Here is a 24,025-nt window from a genome sequence, read left to right on the forward strand (position 1 = left end):
TAAAGGTGGGACCAGACGAGTGTTACGAGTTTTAAGTCGCGTAATTTATACGGTTTGTGCCACATGACGACGCAAAATGAGTTACCCGTCGACTCACTCACGTAATTATGACTGAACTTTACTGTGTGACCTACTTGTGCGGGTGTGGATGTACACATTGTTAAGCTATGACACGGTATATAAAACTGCCCACATTTCGTAAATGCATACTATTTGTAATGGATCCATTGCGGTACCATTACGGTATATGACATAAAAACTCAAACGTTTAAAATCAAACAATAAAATACGTTCGTCTGATATGTAAACAGAATTTCAGTCGAATGTAATTGTTTTTTATTTTTTTTATAACATCAAGTGACGGGACGAACAAGTCGTGTGCCTGATGGTAAGCTACACGCCTGTCCATAACAGTTGCAGTGCCACTCAGAGCCTTAAATTGCAAAGATCTGTGGGGCACTACCACTGCGCCCGGCACCCTGAGACAAGTTGACAAGACCCATGTGCCTGTAATTTCACCAGCACCCAAGCCCTTCAAAACCGGAACACAGTAATGCTGACATTACTGCTTGGTGGACGAAATAGCTAAGGTGGCAGTACTACCACCCTGGACGAACTTTTTCATAAGGATCTCTACTGCTAATTAACTATGCGACTCAAAAAACGCTACTCACAACTCACAGAATTACGTTTGTCTGGCCCTACCTTTACTATCTATACGATTACGTTCGTGGTCGAGCGGCTTCCACACTGGTTGTCATGGTCAATGTAGAGAATATTTATAATATTTAACAATATTTTTATAAATTATCAATATCGTCTCGGGTTTGGGTGTTTGTGGTACCGTCGTTGTTTCCAATCTCCATAACACAAGTGCTTTACTTACTTGCTTTGTGATCGGAGCAACGTACCTGTGATGTTGTCTAATATTTATTTATTTATCTATAGGCTAATTAGGACAAATCTGACAGCTGGCTGACATCGTTATAGAACCGTTACAATGTTATAACGACAAAGTCAGGTTTGGCAACAAAAACTTTGTCGTGGGAACATTACACCGTAGTTGGCTCTCAAAGTTTTATTGTTGATGCACCAAAATTTTTTCTCAGCATGAAAGCATTTATAACAACCTCTTATATTTAATTAGAACGCGTTACCAGTGGCATTTTAATTAACGTCAGTTTTCCTTTTTAATTTATCTTTTCAAAAGAACTTATCGGTCGGTTGTTCTAAGAGCCCAAGTCTTTTAAGGCGAAGCATTTCAACGCGAGCCTAGATTTTAGGAAGTGAGGTTTGTGGGGTCGCCTCTTATATATTGCAATCTGCGCGCTGTAAATTAATATTATGAATGAAATAAGAACACGGACAACATTTGGCACAGATTCGACGTCGACAAGCGCCCGATGGCGACAGACGGGGCAACGGAGGGCACAGCGTGTCGTTAAACCGCTGGGCGATTTGCAAATTTTGAGTTAAACGTGAATTTAATAACTAATAGGTTTTCACTTGAAAACCAATATTCAGCAGGATCTCTGTAGTAGGTACATAAAGATAAATATCTCTATACAAAAATTATGTAAAAAGTTAGATATTCTTAAATTATTCGTTTTAGACTCTTATTTTAGCCTATTTTCACTTTTTTTTGTGATCAGTTAAAGTGCATCGTGTTTTGTAACCAAATAGCACATTCTTTAGCCAATATCTTTAGGTGTATGGTATATTGTTTGTAAGATCGTTATTTAATAGTAAATACCTATTGATCTAGCAAAACAATTTATTCCGCTTCCCCTCCAATGATTCGCCTTAAAAGATAAGCGTCAAAATGAGATAAGAACCGGCTTACCTAAATTGCTCTCCGTTTGTTTTGTGAACTGAGTACTGATGTTTCTCAACTGACAGGACCTGGAAAGGAAGTTTTTTTTAAATCAGATAATCTTGTTTGTAAACAAGATGATGACAACAAAATCTGGTTTATATTCTATGGATTACTGGTGAAATTACAATGATATAGAACTAGTCAATTAACTTTGTCTTAAGGTAGCGGGCGCAGTGACAGTGCCCCTCAGATCTTTGCGATTTAACACGTTCACAGTCCATGACTCCACCTGTGGCAGTCGCAAGTGGTATATCGCATGTGTGATAAAACACCCCGTGACATATTTATTTCAGTTGATAAAGCCATGTTGATATTATTATTTTTTTTAATAGTTATTCTGAATCGGTAAGACCGTACTAGAGTCATTTGTTATTTTATCTAATTGGTAATGAACTATTACTAAAACCATCTGTTTTCTCACAGATGGCGCTACGACAAAAAAGTCAAGTTCATTCCGTGGCTTAGTTGGCATAGCGTCTGGCACGGTTTTCTGGAAGACGTTGGTTCGAATCCCGCAGGACTGAAGGATTTTTTCTAAGTGTTCGATTTTTGTATTAATAATTATAACTAGTGGAGTCATTTTAGAAAAATAATTGAATGATAATGATGTTTGACCACCATGATATTCAATAAACTTTAAATTTACAATTCAGAAAGTTCATTCACCGATATGTGAACTCGGGAGATCCTAATCAAGTGCCTATAGTATTAACCGCTGGGCCAATAAGGTTAAGTACAAAAATGCAGATACGTGTAGCTCTTGAAGAGAAGTTTTCAATTGATAACTGACTGCATGCGGGTATTGTGAAAGTGATTGATCCTTTATAAGTCTATTATGAACCATTGGAGTTACGATTAATAAAAATATATAACAAGAAACATTATCGGATCGTAGTGAATTATTTCTAAGTATTCGATCTTTGTTTAATAATTATAAAAAACTAGTGAAGTAATTTCACAAAGAATAATTGAATATCATGGCGGTTGAACATTCTAACATTCAGTAAAACTTAATTACAATTATTAAACTGACATCTCTAGTAAACGGCTGGTAGCTGTAAAGGTGCGGAAAAAACTTTCATTGATTTCCCACAGATGGCGTTACGGCAAAAAAGACGATAACAACCAAAAACAAAGATCTGCAACACATGGAAAAATTTATCAAGGCCGTGGGTTCTTTCCGTGGCATAGTTGGCATAGCGTCTGACACGGTTTGCTGGGAGACATTGGTTCGGATTCAACCGGATCGAAATGATTTTTTTTAAGCAGGACGCAGGCTAACTATTTTTAACCGACTTCAAATAAGTCTCAATTCGTCTGTGTTTTTTTTTTGCGTATGTTACGAGATTTATGAACCGTTTTCGATGATTCTTTTTTGTTAGAAAGAGAGTACCTCAGGATCCCATTTAAATTTGAAGAAAATTATTCCACCTCAAAGTGTGGACAAGTAGAGGATGAATCCGGTTTAGCGCATTTTCCGATAACCAATTTCAATAAAACTTAAGCTCATTTTGAGCATATACGTTTCGTTTATTGCACATCAGAAATGGCTTAATGTGTGAAACAGCATTCGGTAAACATTACCGTCAAGTATTGTACAGTCAACAGCTCAATCAAGCTATGCACTTTGGTTCGGATATCCGCTCCAGTACAACGGAACAAGAGCCGTCAATGTATAGCTTGGTGCGTTGCCGTCTGTACTTACCACATTTAAAGCAATAAATTACAAAATTAAATTAAAACAGAATGTGATTACGGCCATTACACGACTATACAGAACCTCAGCATGAGTGTCACCGACACACTCTTTACACTCACTGACCTTTTAGTTGTAGAGACTTAAAACCTGTAAATATGACCTGTTCCCCAGTTAGGGACGTGTAGAGATTTAAATAGTAAGTTCCTCGCCTTTCTTCTGCTTCATTTGGTTCGTTCATGGTAAAGGTCAAGTCACATAACTTCACATTAGAGTGAAACCTGGGTTACGCATTTTGAAATATTTTTTAAAGAATTTTCTTTAAAGCAAAACTTAATTAACCCTTTCATAGACAGTAACGGCATTTGTCGTAAAATTAAGTATTAGAATATAATAATAAGTATTGTTTTGCTATATGGATCTCAAAAAATCAACTATGGACTTTTTGCAGTGCAATTTTCACGTGCTTTCTGTGTAATTGCCGCTGTTTCTCCATAGAGAAGTATCGACAGCGTGCTGAAAAAAATTTATGATTTACACGCACACATTTGTCGACGTTACATTAAGACAGACGATGGACACCGACGTGCTTGTACGAGATGATATAAGTACAGTGCATTGGACTTTCTTACAGCAAAAGTAAGTTTTAAGTAATTTTTTTTAACCAACTTAAAAAAAAGGAGGCGGTTCTCAATTCGGCTGTATGTTTTTTATGCATGTTATGCGACAACTTTGTGAACCGATTTTGATCAATCTTTTTTTTGTTAGAAAGAGGGTATCTTTAAAGCGGTCTCATTTAAATTGGAAGAATATGTTCCACCTCTAAGGGTGAAATTAGGGGATGAATGACTTTTGATGTCGGTTTTTTTAGTGCTCTGTAGTGATCTTAACGGCAATCATCCTGCTACTATCATAGCCATCTGTGATAAAGATTATTAATATATTGAATCATTAATATAATCCTTAAAAAAAAGCATTGACTTACAATTATATGGACGTCGGGTCCGCGCTAAAAAGTGTCTGAACTTATAGGGCGTTAAAATCGTATACAGAGCGTCATTCACGCGTTAGTCTTCGTTTGTTCGACTGACAGCGAAGCAAGCAAAATTAGACAGTACTGCGATGACATTACAATTTAAATTCAACGTTTTAGCTTTTTCATATTCCTTTACATGTCTACGTTTAAATAGGTTGACTTGGGACATTTTTTTCGTGGTTTTTGTATTAGACCCGTCGTCCATTTATTTGTAAGTCAATGAAAAAAAGTCACATTTTTGTATGCGATACTATTTGAGTACCGTCCTTGAACGGGTTAAATATGTCTTTTATTAGAGTAAAATAACACTCAGTTGTAGAAGCAACAGAGCTCCTTGTGAAAGAGTCTGTTCAGAGAAGTACTGCCACCTTACCTATTTCTGCCGCCAAGCAGTAATGTCAGCATTACTATGTTCCGGTTTTGAAGGGTAACGGTGCTGGTGAAATTAGAGGCACATGGGACTTGTCAACTTATGTCTCAGGATCAGTGGCAGTGCCCCTTAGATCTTTGCGATTTAAAGCTCTGAACGGACGTGACATGCAACGTCCCCTTACAGGATGCAGGAGTTTACAAGCTTGACTGTGAGTGCGGTCTCTCTTATATTGGACAAACGAAGCGAAGTATTTGTACCCGCGTCAAAGAACATATAGCTGATGTCAAACACCCCGTCGCGTAAACAAGTCTGCAGTCTGCGAGCATGTCATGGATAAACCTACACATTCAATGAAGTTTGACAAAGCCCAGTTCCTAGCAAAAGAAGTCCGTTATCGACCCAGGATGCTGCGAGAGGCCATTGAAATTAAAAAACATCCTAATTTCAACAGGGAAGATTGTTTCTCCGTACCACCAGTTTGGGATCCAGTATTTTCTCTGATGAAAAATCCCAAACAGACATAAGACTGCAGTACTAATTAATATGTTTTTGTTTACTCTAATTTCTATTATTAATTAATAATAAATTGAACTTAATAAAAAATCATCTAATAAAATAATTTGTAAGACTTAATGTAGCGTAAATTGGAATGTTTTCTTTGTAAAATTTAAAATAAGATATTTAATTAATAACTATAGTGAAAAAATGGGGTGGTTTGCATTAATATTAGACATAGGTACCTGGTTGAAGGCAGTACCACCTCAGTCAACCGTGACCATGGGACCTGTAAAGGGCCCGAAACGTCGGTTTGTTTGAAAAAACAAATATACGCGATTTAAATCCGTAAAAATAGCTTCATTTCCTATGTGTAACAATCGCGAAAACCTAAGAACTCGATACACACTTTTCTTGTTATTTTTGAAAAAATACATTGAAATTACTTAAGAGATATTCACTCTAAAGTGACAATAAAATGATCCCTTTTTTAACCGACTTCAAAAAAGGAGGAGATTCTCAATTCGACTGTATGTTTTTTTTATGCAAAGAACACTATATGAGAGATGTAAGGTACAACTTTTACAAAGAATATTGAGTGACCGTACATTTTATACATGGTCGACCGTACGTAGACAAATAAGAAAACCGATTATACTAATACAGATACGCGGATAAGAAACGGTGACAGTCCAGTGAGAGAATGGTAGCTTCTCAATAGAGAAATCGGTGGTTCCAATCTCTGTGGCGACATGTACTTATCTACGACATTTGCCGGTATTTCACATGGCTACTTGTATTCGCTACAAATAAATGAGCCAAATAAGGAGTTCAAATAATAAATAATATGACATAGTGGTTTACTTGCGTATTTGCGTCTTTGGCTCGTTTGATGTGCGTCGACAAACCGACCAGCGCGCGGTTACGCGAGTTCGGTGTTTGCAGTATTTGTCGAATAGGCAAACAAGGAGAATACTTTGTCACACATGGTGATTGTTTGGCAAATGTATGAAATACGCACATACAAATAGCTATGTGAAGTGCCACCATAACTTCTAAGTTACGTACATTTTTCAATACTTTTTATTTTGGAATTTTCAATTTTGTTTTTATTTTTTTATTTCAAATTTAATCTGATGTAATCAATAGGAATTCAATATGTATTTTAATAGAATAATATATAAATAGTTTATTATTTTAATTATGTTGTTTTTAAGTGATTATGACGATGATGTTGGGCTGTAACTGACTCGCGTACTAGTCTTCTATTATTATAATAAAGTACGTAAATGTTAAGTATGTTAGGCTGTTGCTGAATCAACGAATGAATGAATATATAAATAACATTGACTTACAAATAAATGAACGACGGGTCTAATACAAAAACCACGAAAAAAATGTCCCAAGTCAACCCATTTAAACGTAGTGACATGTAAAGGAATATGAAAAAGCTAAAACGTTGAATTTAAATTGTAATGTCATCGCAGTACTGTCTAATTTTGCTTGCTTCACTGTCAGTCGAACAAACGAAGACTAAAGCGTGAATGACGCTCTGTATACGATTTTAACGCCCTATAAGTTCGGACACTTTTTAGCGCGGACCCGACGTCCATATAATTGTAAGTCAATGATAAATAAAGAAGTATTTAGTAGCAGTACCTGTCATTACTGCGTATAGGTGTAGAAAGGTACTGGTGAAATTACAGGCACATGAGACTTGTCGGTGGTAAGTCACAAGGTAACGGGCGCAGTGGTATTGACCTTCAAATCATTGTGATTGACATGTGTTGCTTACCACCACGCGTATAACTAGCATAACTTGTTCGTCCCGTCACTTGATAACATGTGAAGTTTCCAACCCGCATTTAACAGCATAGCATGTAGCGGCCTAAACCATCTCCTTAGAGGAGAATCGTGCCCAGCAGTGGATTGTTGATTGGTTACCGAAAATAAACGCTGACAACCCTAGCTGGAGTGTCCATCGGTATTACATTTTGAACCGAAGGTGCATTCAAACGAGCACCATTAAGTAATCATGGCCAGACAACCATTTCAATAATAACGACTATCGACTCCAGTATTTTAAAATAGGTCTACTTGAACATGGATTGTGTACACTCACTGGCACATTTATCGGAACTAAAAGGAAGTGAGAATGAGTGCGTTCTCTTTTATATTGGACAAACGAAGCGAAGTATTTGTGGTCGCGTCAAAGAATATATAGCTGATGTCAAACACCGCTGCGTAAATAAGTCTTCAGTCTGCGATTATGTCAAGGATAAACCTGCACACTCAATTAAGTTCGACAAACCCCAGGTCCTTGCAAAAGAAGTCCGTTATCTAACCAGAATACTGCGAGATGCCATTGAAATTAAAAAATCCTAATTTATTCTTTTTAAATGTTATATCTGTTCGTTTTAAAGGTGCAGATATGACCTGGCTATAATATTAATAGTAATCTTGCTCTTATATTATTTTAGATGATGAAACAGACTAACTTAATATCTACTATTATAACTGGTGTTACAACTAATACAAATTTCACTAATTACAGTAATTTTTAACTTTTCAGAATAAAAATAGATTAACCTAAGTGTTAGTGTGTGTGAGTATATATGTGTATATGTGTCTGTAATAGTGTAATTGTGTGTAATTCCAACAGGGAAAATGGTTTCTCCGTACCACGAGTTTGGGATCCAGTATTTCCTCTGATGAAAAATCCCAAACAGACGCAAGACGGCAGTACTGATTAATACGTTCTGAATTGTTTTGATTATCTTTAGCAATAAAATTAAATTTAATAAAAATAATATTGTTATAATCTATATACAGAGTATTAAAAAAACCGACATCAAAAGTTCGTGGAAGTACATCTATTTGCCATGTTCAATTGAAATCGGTTACCGAAAAGTGCAAGAAACTGAATTCAGCTCCTGGTTTACCACCAATGGAGGTGGAATATTTTCGTCAAATTTAAATGGGACCAATACTAAAGTGCCCTCTTTTAAACATAAAAAGAATCATCAAAATCGGTACAAAATAATGGCGTAAAATAGACACAAAAAGACAGTCAGTACATTTTGAAGACAGTTATCTAATTTTTCATTTTCAATTTTTTGTACATTCCAGGCAGGTGACCCCATTCCACCTGATGTTAAATGGAAAGTGGAATCCAAACGTGAAGGTATCTAGTGCAGTGTTCATAAAACCACTGCCCTAGCCACCTCCACCCTGCATTCCTACAAGATGCCTCTTCACTCCTCGTTTGAAGACCTCATGTCATAAGAAGGAGGGAATACGTGCGCTGCTAAGGAGTTCCATTTGTCGACTATGCGACAGAGAAAGGTGCCACCAATTTTTTGAATCCGCGATGGAGTACAGCAAGTTGTAAAACGGTGCAGGAAAGGGGAGGGAGGGATAAGGTCGAATATTTCCTCAGAGCACTAGCGATGTTACATTCGATAAAAGGTGCGAGATGCAACATTTATGCGCAGTTGCAGAGATTCAAGATGGGAAGAGACCTCTTCATCTTCAACTTCAACTTGAAAAAACGCTGTATTATTTTGGGAATTTCATAAGTCCTCCGCTAAATGTGCCGGTGTGTGTAATTATCAAGTATAAAAGCGCTTCTATTTAGTTTTGTTCTCTATTACTATTAGGAAATACGGTACCTATTATTTTTCCAAAATAGTAATAACGAGAGTGATAAACAATGATACCGATGCCTGGGGGTGCACTTCCATTCTCCGTCTGACATGTGTTCGAAACAATTGCTGTCAAAATATCGTCAGTTGTAGGATCAATTAACGTAACCACCAAATGGGCGAAAATGAGTTATATCTACAGTTCGAAAGAAAATTTTGAAAATCAACCATAGTTAGAATAATTGTTCCTTATAATAAAATTTAGGGGCTATTTATAAAAATGAATCTTCATGCGTGAACAGCCATTCTAAAGGTGGATGATTTTCTTCAAAATTAAATGGGACCACTATGGAGGTACTCTCTTTCCAACAAAAAAAGAATCATGAAAATGATATATATGATATGATACATTTATAAGGAACTTGAGTCTTACTAAATTAACGTAACGACTATGCCTACAAAAACCATTTTGTTGTAAGAGGCATTTGTAAAGCAAATTATTCTTACGTTAATGGTAATAAATTAATCGCTAAAACTGTTGTCTGTTACATTAAACTCACAGTTGTTTAGAACAAATAATTATTAGTTACTTTAACTAATAATATTAGATTAATATTTTTATGCTATTACAGTAACTTCTTACACAAACGTGTAATAAAAATTACGAAACAGGATATTTAAGTTAAATGGTAATGGAATTCACTTACTTAGTAATATTTCAAACCCTAAAAATACTTATCTAAAACAAGTTAAGGTATAAATCTTAGTTTCATACCGATTAGTAAATGAAATAAATGTATTCTAATTACATGTCTTTAGCGTGAATTACACCTAAACTATGATATTTTCTATACATATTTGACGGTTAGGTACTTTGTGATTGACTAAGTGATTCAAGTGAACTATGTATTCCCAGGACGTACATGCCTGTTGACTCCATGCATAGTGTCATCGAACGTTAGATACTAAACCTTATTGTGTGGAGTCCGAAACAATGGGCTACACTCATGCTTACCGCGCGAAATTTCCCATACGAAATTAAAATCTAAAACCACGCCGATTTTACTGATTGGCAAATAATTACTGGATACGTATTTACGGCTACAACTAAGCCTAATAAAAACCAGACTAAAAGGGAAAAGACGGAGTAAAGATTTATTATCAACGATTACTAAGACAATCAATATGGTCTCAGATTTACCAAGGCTTTTATGTAAAGCCAAAAAAAATACCATGTATTGAAAAAACTCTGTAACGATGGCGTGTTTCCCAAGCGGTACGTTCAAGACTATCGGAGCCTCCCTTATGTTGATAAAATTGTTATCTTGACATTGATCATCAAGATAAAGGTGAGTGCGATAAAAACATCGACGATGACATACTAGATATTGAGAACTATGCACCTGAATCGACTGAAAGAAGGAAAATAGCTGGCAATAAAAAAAAAAAGAATAACAACGCATAGAATGATAGTTTCATATCAAACGAACTGTCACAAGTGAGGCAAAAATCAAATTCATGTAGGCTAGTTTTAGTAGTAGGTTAATTTTCGGTTTTAGTGAATATTTATATAAAAATACAAGTTGAAACGCGTTACTTCCTTGTGGAATGTGATGTTAGTATCTATTTTATGTTTGTCTCACGTATTTTTACACTCATTTACCGCACATTTCGTCATTTTTAGCTAAAATTCTTTGTTTTAATTTATTGTATTTACATTAAAACAAGATTTTTATGTTTTATACTCTAATCATCTATTGTACCAGAAAAGTAAACAAACAGATCATTGACCCGAGACCATAGATAGTTTAGTGATGGCCAACTGTACTGCCAACTACAAATCGACTAATTAATTGAATGAAACAATTTGTTTAATTGAATCTGTTGGAATAACTGAGTGTTATATAATAAAAATGGGCTTTCCGATTTCGCTGCTGATTACTAAAAAAAATATGTGATTCAATCATTGACTTACAATTATATGGACGTCGGGTCCGCGCTAAAAAGTGTCCGCACTTGTAAGGCGCTAAAATCGTATACAGAGCGCCAAACTCCGCTTCAGTCTTCATTTGTTCTACTGACAGCGCGATACTGCGATGACATTACAATTTAAATTTCGAATAGGTTGACTTGGGACATTTTTTTCGTGGTTTTTGTATTAGATAATTTTGAACTAAAATTTTTCAAATAAGATTTTAATATGTTATTCAAATGAATAAAGCTAGAAAAAGTGATGAGATATCAACTCGAAAATGCTTATCATTTTATCAAAACCGGTTTGTTTACTTTTCTGGCATAATGAATTGGAATAGACTTGAATACTCGGACCCATTTCGAATGCACTAAGCTAGATTCGCATCCGAGAATATAGGAATATCGCTAGGTGTACCTAGAGATAAAATGATCCCTGTGACATTCCGGACCATTATTTCTGAGACTCAGAACTAATACGAAACTGATTGGCAAATGCTTTCACCTCGATAGCAAACGTTATGTAGTGTTAGGCTCAACTAACAGTGGCGCAGCGGCGCGACGCGTCAAGTTTTTCGCATGTAGTATATTCTTCTCTATTTTCCCATTATTAAGATACAAATTTGTACTTTACTTTACTGGTAGCTGTAAAGGTACTAACTGGGTGATAAATCTGTAATAGATTTCTCATAGATGGCGCTACGACTAAAAAGTCGTTGAAAGACCAAGTACAAAGACACGACGCAAGCACACAGAAAAATTCGTGAGGTCCGTTGGTTCGTTCCGTGGCTTAGTTGGTATAGCGTCTGGCACGGTATGCAAGAAGACGTCGGTTCGAATCCGACCGGATCGAAGGAATTTTTTCTGAGTGTTCGATCTTTGTATTAATAATTATAACAAACTAGTGGAGTAATTTCACAAAAAATAATTGAATATCAATTCAATAAAAGTTTAATTAATACAAATTTGTGTTATGCAAATATGGAAACGGGCGTCGACGCGCATCGACGCTTGGATGCAGTCGATCGAGCGGTTTCACGCGTCGTTTGACGCGCGTTCGCCAAGCGTTGTAGTTGAAAAACAGGACGCGACGCAACGCTTCGATTCTGCGCCAGTGTGGGTTGAGCCTTAAAGTCAAAGTGAAATTATCATTTATTTCTACATAGATACCGTTGTTTATTTCATAGGTAAAATTTTGCACTTTAAAACGTCATTTTTTAAGCTACTGGTCGTTCACTGTGCTGACTTCCCTGAGAAGAACAAGCATGTAAATCTAAGGATTGCTCTTTTCAAATAAACTTAAATGTTATGGAATACAGTTTGAATTATAAAATGATTTTTTTTTGCAAAATTTGATTGATTTTTTTCCCTGCCTGAAATAATTACAATACGAAAAAGGTTTTATTCGTTCAAGACTGTCATTGGCTTGATGAGTTAAGTGACCTCATTTGTAAAAACATTCGTTCCAAATTCAAATTTAAGAGATAAAACTTGTCTACAAGAAAATTCCTTTTCATTGCATTGACTTACAATTATATAGACGTCGGGTCCGCGCTAAAAAGTGTCCGAACTTATAGGGCGTTAAAATCGTATACAGAGCGTCATTCACGCTTTAGTCTTCGTTTATTTCTTTTGACAGCGAAGCAAGCAAAATTAGACAGTACTGCGATGACATTACAATTTGAATTCAACGTTTTAGCTTTTTCATATTCCTTTACTTTCACTTTTTTCATATTACTTTAACTGCCTTCGTGGCCGAACGGTTTGGTAACCGTTTGGTAACACGGCATGGTATGCCGGACAGCCACGCAGAGGTCCCAGGTTCGATTCCCGGGCCGGGCGAAATATTTGTATGACCTACATTTATTTCTCTCGTGAGTTTGGGTGTAATTTGTGGTTGTCTATGTGTGTGTCCATGGCACCCGCGACACAGGGTTTCCCTAGTGCGGGGCTATGTTGAGTGCGTGCGTTATTATTATTATTTACATGTCACTACGTTTAAATAGGTTGACTCGAGACATTTTTTTCGTGGTTTTTGTATTACACCCGTCGTCCATTTATTTGTAAGTCAATGTTTCACTGCTTAAAAAGGCTTGAATTGTTGAAAGTTCATATGAACTAATTAATCACTTTCAAAGAAATTTCGATAAGTTACCTTGTTTAATTCATCATTTTAAGTTATTGTACCATTACTAAGTGGTCTCTAAAATGGTTGACAAAACAATAATAGGCAGCAAAATTATAGCACTGCTTGAAGAAAATTGTTCTCAATGTTATGTGTCCCAAAGGCTGAATGTGAGTCGTTCGACAATTCAGAGGACTTGGCAACGATATCAGGAGACCGGTTCCGTCAATAGAAGGACAGGTTCCGGAAGAAAAACATGCAGCGAACCACGGGATGACCGCTTCCTGGTAAGCTGGGCGTTGAGAAATCGCAAAGTTTCATACGTGGACCTCAAGATGAGGAGTACAAATTAGTCTATGGGCCATCAAGAGGAGACTTCTTGCTGCCAATGTGCACAGTCATCGCCCAGCTCGTGGCCCTGAATTATTCCATGACCATAAAGTTGCTACTAGAAACCCTGCTACATGGACTCAAGAGGACTGGAAAAGAGTATTGTTCTCTGATGAAGCCAAGATTTCTCTGTGTGGTGAAGACCGCCGTCGACAACGAGAAACGCTTTGCAGACGTGTGTTTTGAAGAAGTCACCCCTTATGGTGGTGGCTCGTTTACTTTTTGAGTAGCGATTAATTCGATGGACCGTACGGAGTTAGTCTTCATCGAAAATGGCACATTGAATGCACACCAATACACGACGGAAACCCTAATTCCTCACGTATAATCCGCATTGACTGTTCTTGGAGAAGATTCCATTTTTATGGATGACAACGCTCGCGCCCACTGTTGTGGCGTTGTGGAAGCGTATATTCAAGAAGCTGGAATCCGGCGTTTGCATTGGCCAGCTCGAAGTCCCGACCTCAATCCAATATCTGGAATGTTCTGAAGCGATGGGTAAGGTCAGCGCAGACAGCACCACAAAACATGAGGGAGCTAAAAGATCTCATCGCCGTGGAATGGGAACATATTTCACAAGAGGTCATAAGCAATATCCTCGAAAGCATGCCTAGAAGAATACAAGCTGTGATTTTGGCAAGAGGAGGCCACACTCATTATTAAATTGTTCCTTTACATTATAAAAAAAAATTAAATTTTTTTAATTTTAATTTTACTTAACGAGTAGTGTTCTACTGACCACTGACATTTTCTCATTTAGTTAATCGAAATTAATTGAAAAAAATTGCACAAACCTTTTTCTGCATATTCATTTCTAAGATTCGGAGTATACTAGTTAATTAAATAATAAAATTTACTGCAGATGATAGTTAAATACCCTATTTGCTTAGGTGCCCGTTTTTTTTTGCGAGTGTATTTGTGTGGAATTTAGAATCCTCAATTTTCTAATGTAACATTCGTATATCATAGAATACTTTAAATGTAAGTTTTTAATAATACATGCTCCGGAATTTTAAAGTAAAAACGTATACAGTCCCCCATAAAAGAATCGTTTACCTTAGTTACCATGAGTTTGGTTTAGTTCTAAGGTTAATGTTATGCATATCTTTTTTCATAATGAAATTATGTATATTTTAGTCATGCCACCAGTCTTCTTAAACTTTTCTTTGAGAGAAACTCGAGAACCTTTTTTGTTTTTTACTTAAACGATGTACAGAACGAATCTCTCGAAACTCGTTTTGCAACACAAATATGGTTTGTATATCTGCCAGTGTATCTATATGATAAGAAGATTGGAATTTAGATTTGAAAAAAAATCTCAGACTATCTGGTCATATGACAAATAATACGATGATAATACAGGCCACACAGAATGTTACTAAATTCAAAAGGTATGAGATTGCCATTAATGATAAGTTAATAAAGAGACCTAGGTATATCAGTTTTAACCGAAGTTGATGGTATAGTAGGCACTATTCAGAGAAAAACGCAGCAAATAACTTACGTGAAAAACAAAAAGCACTAAAACCACAATTGTATAAGTAAAATATGGCAGGGAACACGTTATGTACAATAATACTAAATGTAAATACATTTACATTTAAAAACATTTTTAAATCGCGTAACTCGACAAATTTAAATACTTATTATTTTTATTCTGTTAAGTATTGTCTCACCTCACTTTTGTTTTAATCCAAAGTCACTAATAAATCTTACACACAACAGGTTTAGAAAACACTAGAAATTACACGAAAACCAAAAAGACAGTTAAGATAACCTTCTCAAAATATTAACCTATTTATTCGCCACCGCTACCGCAAAAGTAATTAAATTAGTCTAATTCGATTACCCCAATAATACCTCGTTTGTCCTCACTTCACGCACACTAACACAATAAACTACATAGCAACACACTAACACATTAAAAACGTTGCGTGTATTGACCCAATACGTGTATACTCCCTATTTTTTGGCTGTATAATTTCTTTCTGTAGCCTTCCACTAGACAATTTATTTAAAAATTAGAACGCAGTTTGGAAAAATGAATTTTCAAAATTTCAAAAAAAGAAGAAGATTTTGGAAATTCATAATTTTGACAGTTACTTTTTAAATATTTTCGTACCGTGTTGTGAGGCACCGATCGTTGCGTGTGGAGCCTAATGAAAAACAACCGTCTATCTTGAGTGCTAGTCCCACTAATACAAGCCTAGTACGGCCGGTAAGGCACGCTCTAGTTGAGTAAGAATGTATCATGCAACAACAGGTACTCGGCGTTAATCAAATGGAATCGAAGTTATTCTGTTATAAAGTAGTGCAAGATAATTGTTGAAATAAGAAATGTTCTTGTGTTGGGTACATTTATTGTTACTTTCGCATGTTTAATGATTTCATAAAGCAGTATTTGGTTTGAAACTTATTATACTACGATATTTAGAACATGGTTATTAGCAAACATTTTTTTCCAGTAGTAATAACATTTTTCGTCTGCGGTACTGGGTTTTATTGGTCAATGGGCTGCCATATCTTAAGACTGTAACTGTTTGCGGCAACTCGTTATTTTTTTTTCAGTATTTAAAAACAGCAATGTTCATACATTCCGTTTTACTCAGAAGTAATAAATTTGTTAAAGATACGTAAGAATAAGGCTCGGAAATGACGACGTACGTCAACTTTATGGCAAAATAAAAGATGATCCTAATTTTCCGTACAAAATTACACAGATCTCGGGGCTTGAGTCGATATATTACGATCACACATGCTCACTGTTTTTAAAAACGATGTCTCCTATGCTTCATGTAAAGAGTATATTAAGCAGGAGACTTAGCGTGTTTTCCACCCCTACTTTTGAAGCGTGAAATCCGATTTTTCAACGCCATGTGTGCCATGCGCCGCTGTTTATAGACGGCAGAAAGCGGAACTAATTCGTGCCATCTTTGAGTTCTGTGTACTCTTGATTCTGTATTAGAATTGAAGACAAATATTTAAAACACTAAATAAAAATGGAAAAACAGTTTTATATTTTGTGATTAAACGTAAATAATATTGAACAATATAAGGTATGGTGGTTTTCAAATTATTGTTATGTGTTAATTAGAACTATGTTTTGTTTCCCACAATTCACACGCAATAACAATAAGTAACGTAGAATATGAAAGGAAGTGTTGAAACTGAAAAAATCGATTTTAAAAAATAATATGGACGCGGCCACATGTGACGCAATTCTTAACTCTTTTACTTTTCTAAAGCAACAAATCTCAACAACCTAAAAACAGCACGCTCAATATACATAATACATATCTTATCTCCATCCTTGTGTAACTACACCTCTAAAATCATCCAACATGTACAGGCAACGAATAAATCTTTGTAACAAAAATCTAATAAAATTATCACATACATTATTCTGCCGTTGAGTCGTGAACTAGACAAGGGTCGTCACACAAGCATACATATAGCACACAGACATCGCCGATGCATATTGACCGTTTAATGCTATGAGTTAGTGTTAGTATCCTATACCACACGATACGACATAGTCACTTTTTTTTTAATACCGAGTGACGGGATGAACAAGTCGTGTTGGTTAAATCACAAAGATCTGACAGCCACTGCCACTGCGCTCGACACCGTTAGGCGATTAACACACTGCACCGCGCCCCGCGACTGAGCGCGGTACCTCCGTTTGTATGGAAAACAGTCGCCGTCGAACACACTGACAACGCTTCTCCGCGCGGGAGGGCGGAACAAGCAGTTTTACCGTGCCCTCGCGAGAGGCGCGGCGAACCGCAGGGTATGGCACACTGCGCTCCGCAATACCGGTCAGATGTTTAATCAATTCGTGTCTATTCCAGTAATTTTCGTTCGGATTTTCCCTAACAAATAATCAAAGGATTCAGTTGACATACGTGTGTAGTTGAAAAATTAATCTTCATTTTTCTTTGTGTCTTTGTATTTGAGTAAACAAAAACCAAATCGACGGTATAACTGCAGCGTCCTGAATGGGTTCTATATTATTAACCATTATTGTCAAAGAAGGATCTCAGCTACATGTGGTATCACTACGGCGATCATCTACGTAGCGAGTACTCTAAGGGGCGCGGGGCCGCTAGATCGCTGTCCCCAGATCTGCGTCTCCGAAACCGCGAGCGTGATTCCGAGTCTCGCGCACCGTGGGGCGCGGTGCAGTGGTTTAATCGCTTTAGACGTAACTTTTTAAGGCTCATTTATCTGTAATTTCACCAGCATACATACCCTTCAAAACCTGCTTGGCGTCAAATATAGGTAAGCTGGTATTACTTCCCAGCGAAAACGAGATTTCAAGGTCGTTCGGTAACCGTAAAAATGCTAATAAAATTTTTAATTCGGGACTTCATCACGCACTGACACCCGCCTCTTCACAAGACCAGACGTTGCAATACGTCCGAAAAGTCGAGGTAATTTTAACATGTTTTATACATGATTAAGTCCCGAATTAAAAAATAAAATGTTTTGTCCGAGATTTCTTTTGACAATGGAAACTTGTCCGATCCGCACAGCTATGGAAGCAGTGGCCGTCAACTCGTAAACATACGGATTATAGAATATCTCTGCAGGTGTAAAACTATGCAATATGCAAATTCTAATCGTATTTATATTTTCTACTTGTCTTTATTATAAACAACGTATTGCATGATTGTTTTGTTCATCATCAAGTGACGAGATTAACAAGTGCGCCTGGTGGTAAGCGACAGGCCTTCTCATGATGGCGGCACTTCACATGTCTACTTGTATTCGTGACGCTGACATATATGACCGTCTACACGTCGAGCCAAATAAGAAGTTAATATCATGAATATGACCATACTGTGGACGCTTTACTTGCGTATTTGCCTATTTGGCTCCTTTAATGTGCATCGAGAAACCGACCAGCGCGTGGTAACGCAAGTTTGGTGTTCGCTGTATTTGTCGAATAGGCAAACACGGCAAATACTTTATCACACATGCTATCTACATATGGTGATTGTTTGCGAAATGTATCTAATAGGTACGCAAATACAAGCCATGTCAAGTGCCACCATGGTAGTGCCACTCAGAGTTGTAAATCGCAAAGATCTGGGAGGCACTGCCACTGCACCCGGCACTATTAGACGTAAGGTTAACAAGTCCAATGTGCTTGTATTTTCACCAGCTTCCTCACCCTTCAAAACCGATACGTTGTAATGTTCACTCACATTACAGCTTGGCGGTAGAAATAGGTATGGCGGCAGTACTTCTATGGATGAACTCTTTCACAAGAATCTCTTCTGGTAGTAAACTCATAACGTTGAAGCTCTAAAGACTGTATTGAAGATGGTTTTGTACTTAGTAATTTTTGCTCCAAAATAAAGATACTAAAGTAGGTGGAGGATCAGCGTCATCATCTGTCAATAAACGCTCTATTTTTAAGTATACAAATACAAAATTATTTATTGTTCTTTTCTACCTTAACAATACATTTTACAGAGTAATTAAACTAAGGAACATCGTACAAACGTCTTGTTGAGTTCAATGTCAAGAAAATATAGGTCTGCGCGGTTACGACAAAAATGACACCGTTCCTTCCCGCTCTTTCTCTGATAGGCACAAATCTGATATATTAAATTATATATCCCCTTGCTTGGTATGGAGATCTGTTGCGATCTGAACCCAAGGTTTCTTGAACAAGGTGCATCGTTTCTTCACGTCTGACCAATTATGCCTGTTGTACAAAACACAAGTTAGCTCTTGCGTTGAGTATTGTTCGCACCTCTGGGATGGCTCCGCCAAGTACATTCTCTATGCCTTGGACAGTTTGCAGCGTCGACCCTCACGAGTCATTGGCGATGAAGCGGTCTCATCACACCTTGAACCTTTACAACTGCGTAGAAACGTACTTAGCGCCTTTTATCGGATGTACCAAGGGGAGTGCTCTGAAGAACTGTTCAACCTTATCCTGTCCTCCCGTTTCCTGCTCCGAAGCACGCGTGCTGGCCTTCGTAGTCACCGTTTTACAACTAGCCGTATTCCATCGAGAACTAAAAGGTTTGGTGGCACCTTCTTCTATCGCATAGTTGAGAAATGGAACTCCCTTCCAGGGGACGTATTCCCACCGTCATGATACGGGGTCCTTCAAACGCGGCATGAAGAGGCATCTTGTAGACATACTGGGTGGAGGTGGCTAGGGTGGTGATTATACTGTCACTAGTAACACTGTACTAGCTTTCTTCACGTTTGGATTCCATTTCCCATTTTACTTCAGGTGGAATGGAGGCATCTGCCAGTCATGTATAAAAAAAAAGTACAGTACGTGTACCCTTTAACAACAGGATCTTTGGCGACAGTCATAAGAGAAATTCCTGAAGAGTCATTTATAAACAGACTGTTAAAATGACAGCTGCAATTATATGTGAATTAGCTTATTATTGTGTTTGCTTGGCAAAGGTAAGCAATGACAAGGTAGAGCCAGAAAAAGACAACGGAACGACTTGTATGTATAAGGAACTAGTTTGATATTGCCTCAGAAAATTGAGAGGAGAGGTCTTGATCCTGCTGCAGTTTACAAATTGAAATATTTATTTACCAAGACAAGATTACACAGTACCAGTACTTTGCCTATAGGAAAGTTACTTTTAATAATAATAACGCACACACTACGCGGTAAGTGCCTACCACCGTGAGTGCGCCGGCGTCGGCACAAGCGCTCAATAAGTCTTTCATTTATGAGCATTCGGCTCCGCGCGATTGCCCACGGTGGTAAATGTTAATTTCATCTCTCTGAAAGCGTGCTTAGGTGCTTTTGTCCTCGTAGTGAGCGCTTGGTGCCGTTGATCAGATATATTAGGTTATTATAGCGTAGGTAGTACCGATTTTGTATATATCGCACACACTCAATATCTGACTGTGTGGAGGGTGTCATGGACACTCACATAGACAACCACAAATTACACCCTAACACACGACAGAAATAAATGTAGGCCATACAAATATTTCTCCCCGCCCGGGAATCGAACCTGGGACCTCTGCGTGGAAGTCGGGCATGGTAACCGTTCGGCCACGGATGCTGTTGTACAGTGTTAGGTACAAGAAATGCAAACTTATACGGGTACACAACATAATACAGACTGCTTATCATCACGTTTGAATTCATAAATTCGTTGATTCCGTATAAAGTTGATTTAAAAAAAAATATTTGCTTGGATACGACCTTTGCGAAGTCAGATACACTAACTGAGAGTTTATAAGTTCGTCATAATTTTTGTATCCGTTCCGGTTTAAATCCGGTGTTATTTGTTACTAGTTTATTAACAGTGACCGGAATCGAGAGAATTAATTTACCTAAACTATGAACGTTTTCTTAGTAAGGACATACTCATTTCGTCATCAACGCGTGTATAATTTATTTTTTTTACTGTTTATTTTCTAAACATTCCAAAATATAGACTGTCTCTTGTTTATTTTTTAAATAGCTAAAGTACTTAAATACGTAAGTACCTATAAAAATACAACCACAATATTATTTTTTGAAACAATAATTTGTAGCCAATACTTAATAGGAAGTAATTATTACTTGTCAATGTGCTCAAATTTCAATAAATAATGCGCATATTCAAATATAACCAGTTCCCAGAAGTCCCGGGATTTGTGAAGGGAATATCCACATTATTCTATAGTTTAGCTAAATTAACTAAGAAACTTTTATAAATTGGTTCCGGTCTGTCTGTTCTAGAAGTGCCCCAGAATGAATTCTATTTCTCTGTCTACTACACTGTCATGTCTACTGCAATGTTATATACTAAACTCACAATAACAGACGTAAAGAATACAATAAGCTATCATACAATATTTTAAACAATGTGTGTTCGTTGAAGCATGGAAGCGGAGCTACGTGCGGTTATGTCACTTGGAATAGCTTTGTGTGAGTCTTCGTATGTAGGGTTGGCGATTCATAGTCATCAGTTTAGTGCTACTTGTAGGTAAGTAGATGGTTGCGTATTCGACCACCGGAAGAACAGATTAACATTGGTTGCTTTAAAAAAGATTCCTGAAGGTTTTAAAGAAAAGATATTAATCTTTTCTCTAAATTTTATAGACCATGTTCTTCCAACTGACCACTCCCTGCAAAAGATAATGACTATATTTTTTTAAGCACGGAGAATATTAAAAATTAAATATAACGGAGGAGGAGCGGAGGTCGGCTTAATAGGAATGGCGACGTCAGCCTCGCTAACGTCACCATCATCTGAATCACCCATTATGATGCAAATAACCAAACACTTTTACTAAATTAATGACTTTTATTTACAACAGTAATTCTATATACAGTGTATGTATGTACTCACAGTTCGTGTGATCGTTGCGACTCCCCGAAAAACAATGCCCCCACCGGGCCGACATACCTGCTTTTATGTTCATCGATTCCGCCAACGGCCACGCGGTTTTGTTTACAAATTATTGCAAATTACGTTAAATTCTTAACAAAATTTCACAAACTTATTAAAATCACCTTACGATTAAATGTGAATTTCAAACTATAGTTCTAGTTTTGTTTTCGAGAAATTAATAAACAAAGTCTTTAAACAAGAAATAGATTTTCTGAGATTTTTTTTTTATTTAGGTTCTGAACAATGCCACTAGATGGCGCCTGTTCTGAAAAAACTGTGTTTGAAATAATTTTAAATCGAATCGAATATTGCAAGCAATTAAAATGAGTTACCGATCACTTCATTATAGTAATATTGATTTGGATTAACATTAAAATTTGATTCTAAATACTTTTTTTTTTTCTTTTTATTTTAATTTTTTTTTTTTTTTACACACACTCAACATAGCCCCGCACTAGGGAAACCCTGTGTTGCGGGTGCCATGGACACACACATAGACAACCACAAATTACACCCAAACTCACGAGAGAAATAAATGTAGGCCTTACAAATATTTCTCCCGGCCCGGGAATCGAACCTGGGACCTCTGCGTGGCAGTCCGGCATGGGAACCGTTCGGCCACAGAGGCAGTTATAACTTTGAACATGTTTACATTGTCTGAAGACAACTACAAATCATTTTCACTAAACATAGTTAAGAAAATCAATTGTTAGCAATAGGTAATCATTATTCTATTAATAAATAATCATCGTGTGGACAACACGCCACCATGTGTTCACTGGATAGGGTCTTGCGCCGACAAATATATATTTATTTTATACTATACTAGCTGTACCGTAGGAGCAATGCTCAATCCGCATGGTGGAGTAACTTAACTTAACTTTGACCCTCGCCATAGAGGAAAGTTACTAGCTGTAGGATCTATAACTTTAATATAATAATATTAAAATGCATACGGGACAAAGAAACATGTTATATTTTTTTATAAAAGGATTGTGTGTTCGAACACAGAAAAATTTTCTTCGACCTGATGAGACTTGAACCCATGACCACGCTGTACGTAGCGTTGCTCTATACCAACTGAGCTACAGGGGGCCTACCATAACCTTTCTAAAAACAATCTTATTTCAATGTAAGCTTAAAGTAAGCTTATTGTAATATTATATTATATATATCTCGATTTAATATATACAAAGTTTCAAATCCTGATTCACTTAGAAAAATAGAACGCATACTTCCCGATATTACGGTATGTTTTCAATAAATAAACACCGAAAATAAATAAATATATGTTTAAAAAATAAATGTTTATAAACTATACTTTAAGGAGTAATTTCATGGTAAACGTTAGAACCACTCAAACGGAATATTATCATATTTACCCAAGTACACCAAAAATTTTATTAGTGCTTTTTAAGTGCAGGATTTGCAGTGTATTACTGCATTTTATTTGAGATGTTTTTGTTGTAGTACGGAGGGTATTTATTTAGCAATGCAGAATAATAATTTTTATTTATAAAAACTTGTATTTAAACTGAATCCTTTTCTAATTTGCGAAACCAAATAGCCGCCATTTTGCGGTAGGATGAGCGCATCGCGTGAGTGGTTAGAGAATAACTAACCCATCATTTGTAGTATATTGATTTACATAAATATGTTAAATAAATATCACACGAAACAAAGACGGTACCTACTGTTCTTTTTAAAGTCGGTTAAGAACACGGTCATCTGTCACCCCTGAGCCGTCGAGGCGACAATGAACATTCAACTGACAGAACGACGAGGGTCTCAATGGAACCTTTTGAAGGCTTGCGACGTAGCATTACAGTTTTGGTGTAAAATTTGTTATCCAAATATATATTTTGAAGGCAAACAATATTTCTTACATATGATTGTCACGACCTTTTGGTGTCTTACTAAGGGGTGATAATTTCTTGAATTTACAAATTCAAACCATAAAACTCCGTGTTAAACTTCCTTACCTATTTCTGCCGCCAAGCAGTAATCATTCCGGTTTTGAAGGATAAAGGCGCTGGTGAAA

General features: G+C 36.7%; 1 protein-coding gene across 2 annotated transcripts in view; it reads right to left on the reverse strand.

Annotated features, from left to right (window-relative positions):
• The window catches only part of LOC113240046 (guanine nucleotide-binding protein subunit gamma-e), an 87,640-nt gene extending 71,852 nt beyond the window's left edge, over positions 1 to 15,788 (reverse strand). The window contains exons 1-2 of one of the 2 annotated variants that reach the window (XM_026477252.1): positions 15,729 to 15,788; positions 1,844 to 1,902 (exon numbers count right to left, since the gene is read on the reverse strand). The gene's annotated coding sequence lies outside the window, so the exon portion shown is untranslated. Of the gene's footprint in view, positions 1 to 1,843; positions 1,903 to 15,282; positions 15,338 to 15,728 lie in introns of those variants that run through there. The other variant, XM_026477253.1, reaches the window with a different exon arrangement.
• Positions 15,789 to 24,025: the final 8,237 nt, after the last annotated feature.

Source organism: Hyposmocoma kahamanoa, unplaced genomic scaffold, assembly GCF_003589595.1.
Source record: "Hyposmocoma kahamanoa isolate Upper Pololo Valley unplaced genomic scaffold, ASM358959v1 119, whole genome shotgun sequence".
Classification (NCBI taxonomy): Eukaryota; Metazoa; Arthropoda; class Insecta; order Lepidoptera; family Cosmopterigidae; genus Hyposmocoma; species Hyposmocoma kahamanoa.